Consider the following 6,000-nt stretch of genomic DNA (forward strand, 5'->3'; position numbering starts at 1 on the left):
GCCTTCATTTTGTATACCAAGAGTATCATTTATATGCTGTCTATCATTCACTGGAATCTTTTTACAAAAGAGTAATGAGGATTTGTCAAAATTAATACGTTGACCTGATGCTTTCTCATATTTCCTGACTACTTTCATAACTTCTTCACATTCACGGGGCTCCGCCTTACAGAAGAAAAGACTATCATCAACAAAGAGAAGGTGAGATACCGAGGGGCTAGCGCGAGCGACTCGCATCCCCGTTATCTTCCCTTGATTCTCTGCTTGATTAAGAAGGCTAACGAGCGCTTCCGTGCATAGAATAAATATGAAAGGAGACAAAGGATCTCCTTGTCGTAGTCCTCTCCCAGGGACAATGTTTCCCCTTGCTTCCCCATTCATGAGAACTCTATACTTGACCGAGGTGATACAACGCATAATCCAGTCAATCCATATTTCTAAAAAACCCATCTTTTTCATGACTGCCTCAATGAATGACCACTCCATCCTGTCATATGCTTTACTCATATCAGTCTTTATGGCCATTCTTTTAACCCGTCCTCCCGATTTTGTTCTCAGGGCGTGAAACATCTCCTGAGCTATCATGATATTATCAGTAATTTGTCTACCAGCAACGAAGGCTGACTGGGTCTCTGATATCCGTTGTGGAAGAACCTTCTTCAATCTTTGGCATAAGACCTTAGATATTATCTTGTAGCTGACATTGCATAGACTGATAGGTCTAAACTTTGTCATCTCATTAGGCTTCGTTGTCTTAGGAATTAAACAAATGTTTGTGTCATTCAGGCCATGTGCCAATGTTCCCTCGAAAAGGAACTGATTAACCATACGAGTTAAATCATCTTTGACAATATCCCAAAATTTCTCATAGAAGAGAGCTGTCATTCCATCCGGTCCTGACGCTTTCTCTGGATGCATAGCAAACAATGCTAATTTGACCTCCCATTTAGTTACTGGCGCAGTCAGGTCATCATTTATTACCCCAGTAATCGTAGGCGAGATCTCTGATAGCGCATCATCTATATCCTCTGGGTTTGAAGACTCAAATATTTGGCGAAAGTAACTAGTAGCGATGGCTACTAATCCTTCCTCATCCTCCACGACATTCCCATTTTCATCTAAGAGTTGTGTTATCCTATTCCTAGCTCTTCTCTGCTTCACTAGCACATGGAGATATTTTGAGTTCTTATCACCTTCCCTCAACCAGAGAACCCTACTTTTCTGTCTCTAAAACATTTCTTCTGCCTTAAGAGCAGAAGATAATTCCTTCAGAGCTTCTTCTATTCAAATATATAATTTTGTTAAAATGATAATTTACATGCAAAATTATTCCTCTATAATATGATTTCAATGTTTCTTCATCTTTAAGTCTTCGAAGGATCCAAAAAGGTTCTGAATAAAAAATGTACACATTTCCACATCGAAATGTAGTTTTCATAGTCATAGATTGAGTTCCAGTTGTAGCAATAAATTGTATTAGATGATAATTCGCGCGCATGCGCGGACAGGTTTTTATATTAATGTTCATTCATTAAATGGTTTTCAGATTTTGCAAAACTACAAACTTTATCGATCGTAAAATGACGAATACAAATGTTGGTCTCTTAAATGTATCATCATTGTTAAATAGGTTAACGTATTACAACTCATTTTAATTATTTTTAAGATTCCATATGCACAAAAAGAAATTAAATTTTGCGACTGACACAAATCCCTAAAACCAGATAGGCAACATCGATTGTAAAATGACGAAATGATTAGGTTTTATGCTCTCGGTTTGTTTACTATAACTATCCAAAAGTGATTTCATTTTCTACTTCTATAAAATTGTGCTTTCGTTTTCGTTTCAATTTCATTGATATGAGTTTTTTTTAACTTCTTCTATGAATTCGATGAATTACATAAGTGTCAATCTAAAAAGATGAACATCTGTAAAAATTAGTTCCCTCCAGATAAATATCTAAGAATCAAATTTTTGAAGAAAATCACCGGCAAACTCTGTTCATAGATTAGTGTTCAGATCTAATATATCAAGATGTTATAGAATATAAGTGCAGACTCGAAATATAAATGTTTTTGTAGTATATATTCACTTTTTTGGTCTAAAAACAATCTTATTCTAGAACAACATAACAAGTTACTTATTTTATTAACCAACGCTTTTGAGGTTTAGTTATTTAAGAGTATAACGATAAAAAAAAAATATATATATATATATATATAATATTTTACTATTCTAGTATATATAAACTATGTATAAACTAAGAACTATTTGATTTATTGAATAATGAACCAGAAAACTAATAATAAATAGCTCAAATCTCTTTCTTACAATTATAATAGCTAGATAGGGTATTAGAGAGAAACAAATATTAGACGAATTAGCAAATCTCTCATTCTTCGAACAAACTCAAAAGGAGGTAACTGGAATCTTGTCATGATATTTCTTTAAAAGTTTTTTTAGGAATAAAAATCAAGACTAAATTATTTAATTTGAATGAAATATTATATATATATAGATATATAACTTTCCAATATTAAAAATTATTTCGATTTAAAGAAGTATATTTCTAGGATTGTAAGGATCAAATAACATATTAGAAATCACCTATTTACAAAATAACTTGTATACATAAAAGTATAAACATTAGAGTAAGCACATAAATCAAAACTAATACATTTTGTTAATTTACAATCATGTTTTTGGTAAACATATCAAAAAGATCTTTTTATTTACTTTATATGGTATATAATTAAACTTTAGTGATACAAACATATATATATAGTATATTTTACAAATATTTATTATTGACATTTCCTACTCATATGATTTTATTAACATTTGTGTATTTCCTGTAACAAAAATTTAAACTGTCAATCATAAATTAATGTGAGATTTTTTAATACAAATTTAAAAACTAAAATATTAAGATCTCAATAATTTTTTACAACAAATTTTGAAATTAACATATTTATATATTTTATATAGTATATAATTTAACTTAGATGATATTAATAAATATATATATATATATATATATATATATATATATATATATAATTATTAATGAGACTTCATATTCATACGATTTATGATCATTCGTATCTTGCTTGAACAAAAAAAAGTTAAACCACTGATCACAAAATTTTCAATGTAGGACTTTTACCATTTTTAGTAATTTATAGTCGTTTAAAAACAATCAAAATAAAAAATATAAGAAAAAATCTAAATTTTTTTGCTATATGCTTAATGTGATTGTTTAATTTCTTTTAATAATATAAAATTTGACAAAAGAGAGAGAGTACAAAATTGTTATCAAATATATATTATTCATAATCATTAATTTTCATATATATATGTTAATCATATTAGATAATTCCGTAGCTTTTATCTATGGAAAGAAATAATATTCTCTTGTACACTAATAATCAATTTGATAGTTAGTTTAATAAAAAATATAATATATATTTATATGAACGAACTTATTTTTTTTAAGGATAAAAATCATCCTAGTGATGACACGCGGCTACGAAAATATGTTATAATGCTTCAGGATTAATATATAGGGGATTAGGCCTAATGTTGTTACCTATACTTCTTTGGTGAAGGGTCTTTGTAATTTAGGTAGATGGAGTGATGCGGCCTGGTTGTTGAGTCATTTTATCAAGAGGGAGATTAGTCCTAATGTGATTACTTCTACTGCGTTAGTCGATGCGTTTGTAAAGAATGGGAAGGTTTTGGAAGCTAAGGAGCTATACGAGGAGATGATAAGGATGTCTATAGATCCTGATATTTTCATTTACAGTTCGTTGATCAACGGGCTTTGTATGCAAGATCACGTAGATGAGGCTAGCGAGATGTTTGGTTTGATGGTGAAGAGAGGTTGTTCTCCAGATGTGGTGAGTTATAATACTCTTATAAATTGGTTTTGCAAGGCGAAGAGAGTAGAGGATGGGATGAGACTCGTCCGGGAGATGTCTGAAAGAGGATTGGTTAGCAGTGGTCACTTATAACACTCTTATACAAGGCTTTTTCGAAGCGAGGGACGTTGATATGGCTCAGGAGGTTTTTAGTCAGATGAATTATCCTGATATATGGACTTATAACATTTTGTTAGGTGGGCCTTGTGACAACGGGGAGGTGGAGAAAGCGTTGGTGATGTTTGAGGATTTGCAAAAGAGTGAAATGGAAGTAGACATTGTCACATATACTACAATTATCCACGGGATGTGCAAGGCTGGTAAGGTGGAAGACGCTTGGGGATTATTTTGTAGTCTCAGCGTCAAAGTAGTGAAGCCTGATGTTGTAGCATACAGTACAATGTTGTCAGGCTTGTGTAGTAATGGCCTGCATTGTGAAATGGATGCATTGTATTTGAAAATGCAAGGAGACGGGCTTGTGTTGAATGATGGCAAGCTATGTCTTAGAGATGGTGACATAACTGTATCAGCCGACGTTATCAAAGAGTTGTTGACGCGTGCAACATCTGAGGGGTGCGAAAAAGCTGGTCCTCTCTTCTAATTGTTACAGTGGTTAGGATTTGGTCTTGCAAATTCATCTACTTTCAGTAGTGATGGAATCACTGGCACGCTTCCCTCAACTCCCAATTAGAGAATATGTATATGAAGGGTTTTGCTATCTATGGCCCTGATAAGTTTGTTAAATCAGTCTCCTTCTGATCTTCGCGCTTGAGGTGAAATTTCTGTCTTACTTTATAACATCTGATTCCTGGTCTCTTTTTCTCATCTTTGCTTATTTACTAGTCACATCTTTTGGGAACTAATGGTAACTAGTAACTACAAAGATTTTCTAGTTTTGAAGTATAAGTATTACTTGGCTTTTCTCTAAACCAACAGTACACACATAAACAATCTTTTCTTGTTTCTTGCTCGTCTCTTTCTCACACAAGCTTAGTTGTAAAACCGGTTTACGCAGGGCAGGTACTCAGGAACAGAGGAATGTATGTAAAAGATATGTATTTGGCTAACCGGCCTGAGAAAGAGTGAGCATCAAATGAACATTATGTCATATGAGCAGGAAAAAACCTTAAGAAGGTAAAAAGAGTACAGACACGCACGCTTCCCCTCAAATGAACATTATATCATATCAGCAGGAAAAAATCATAATAAGGCTCCCCCACCCAATGAATATTATGTCATCTCATCTCATAGATTGTTTTGATGTCGCATTCTAATATTATAAACATGTTTTCTGTATACAGAATATGAGGTGATTTTGTGAAGAGGTCGGCTGCATTGCTTTTGATATATCTTTTTTTTGTTTAAGCAACACATGCCGCATTATCTTCATATTATCTTCATATAAGATAGTTGACTTTATATTTTCGTCAATTCCACTGCTTGAATGGATGTGTTGATTTATTCTCCATACACATTCTCTACTTGCTTCAGCATTGGTATATATAAAGCACCGATTAACACGGGTATGTGTAAAGTGTAAACCACCTTTTATTTCTTGGATAACAAACAGTACATCACTCCAAAAAGAGAAAACTACATAGAAAATGCTGAGAATACATTTTCTCATAAAAGAACTTGACTTGGAAAAAATCACATACGCATTTGAAATTATGCAAGGGAAGATTGGACACATTATATCCTTGTGATCAAGGAAAATAATAATCATCGATGTCTACACAAAGACTTCCATCGGCCGGCACCGACACTCCATTAACGATCTTATCAGGGCCTGCGTTTTAAACTATTTTTGTTTCGATTTGCCACTACAAAGGTAAAAAAGAAGAGAAAACAAACGAATCGTCAAAGGATATAATGTGTCCAAAGGATATAATGTGTCCAATCGTACAATGGGGAGGTGGAGAAAGCGTTGGTGATGTTTGAGGATTTGCAAAAGAGTGAAATGGAAGTAGACATTGTCACATATACTACAATTATCCACGGGATGTGCAAGGCTGGTAAGGTGGAAGACGCTTGGGGTTTATTTTGTAGTCTCAGCGTCAAAGTAGTGAAGCCTGATGT

General features: G+C 33.1%; 1 pseudogene; it reads left to right on the forward strand.

The window, feature by feature from the left end:
- The window catches only part of LOC106314346, a 77,780-nt pseudogene extending 73,258 nt beyond the window's left edge, over window positions 1-4,522 (forward strand).
- The last annotated feature ends 1,478 nt before the right edge of the window (window positions 4,523-6,000 follow it).

Source organism: Brassica oleracea, chromosome C9, assembly GCF_000695525.1.
Source record: "Brassica oleracea var. oleracea cultivar TO1000 chromosome C9, BOL, whole genome shotgun sequence".
In the NCBI taxonomy this organism is placed as follows: Eukaryota; Viridiplantae; Streptophyta; class Magnoliopsida; order Brassicales; family Brassicaceae; genus Brassica; species Brassica oleracea.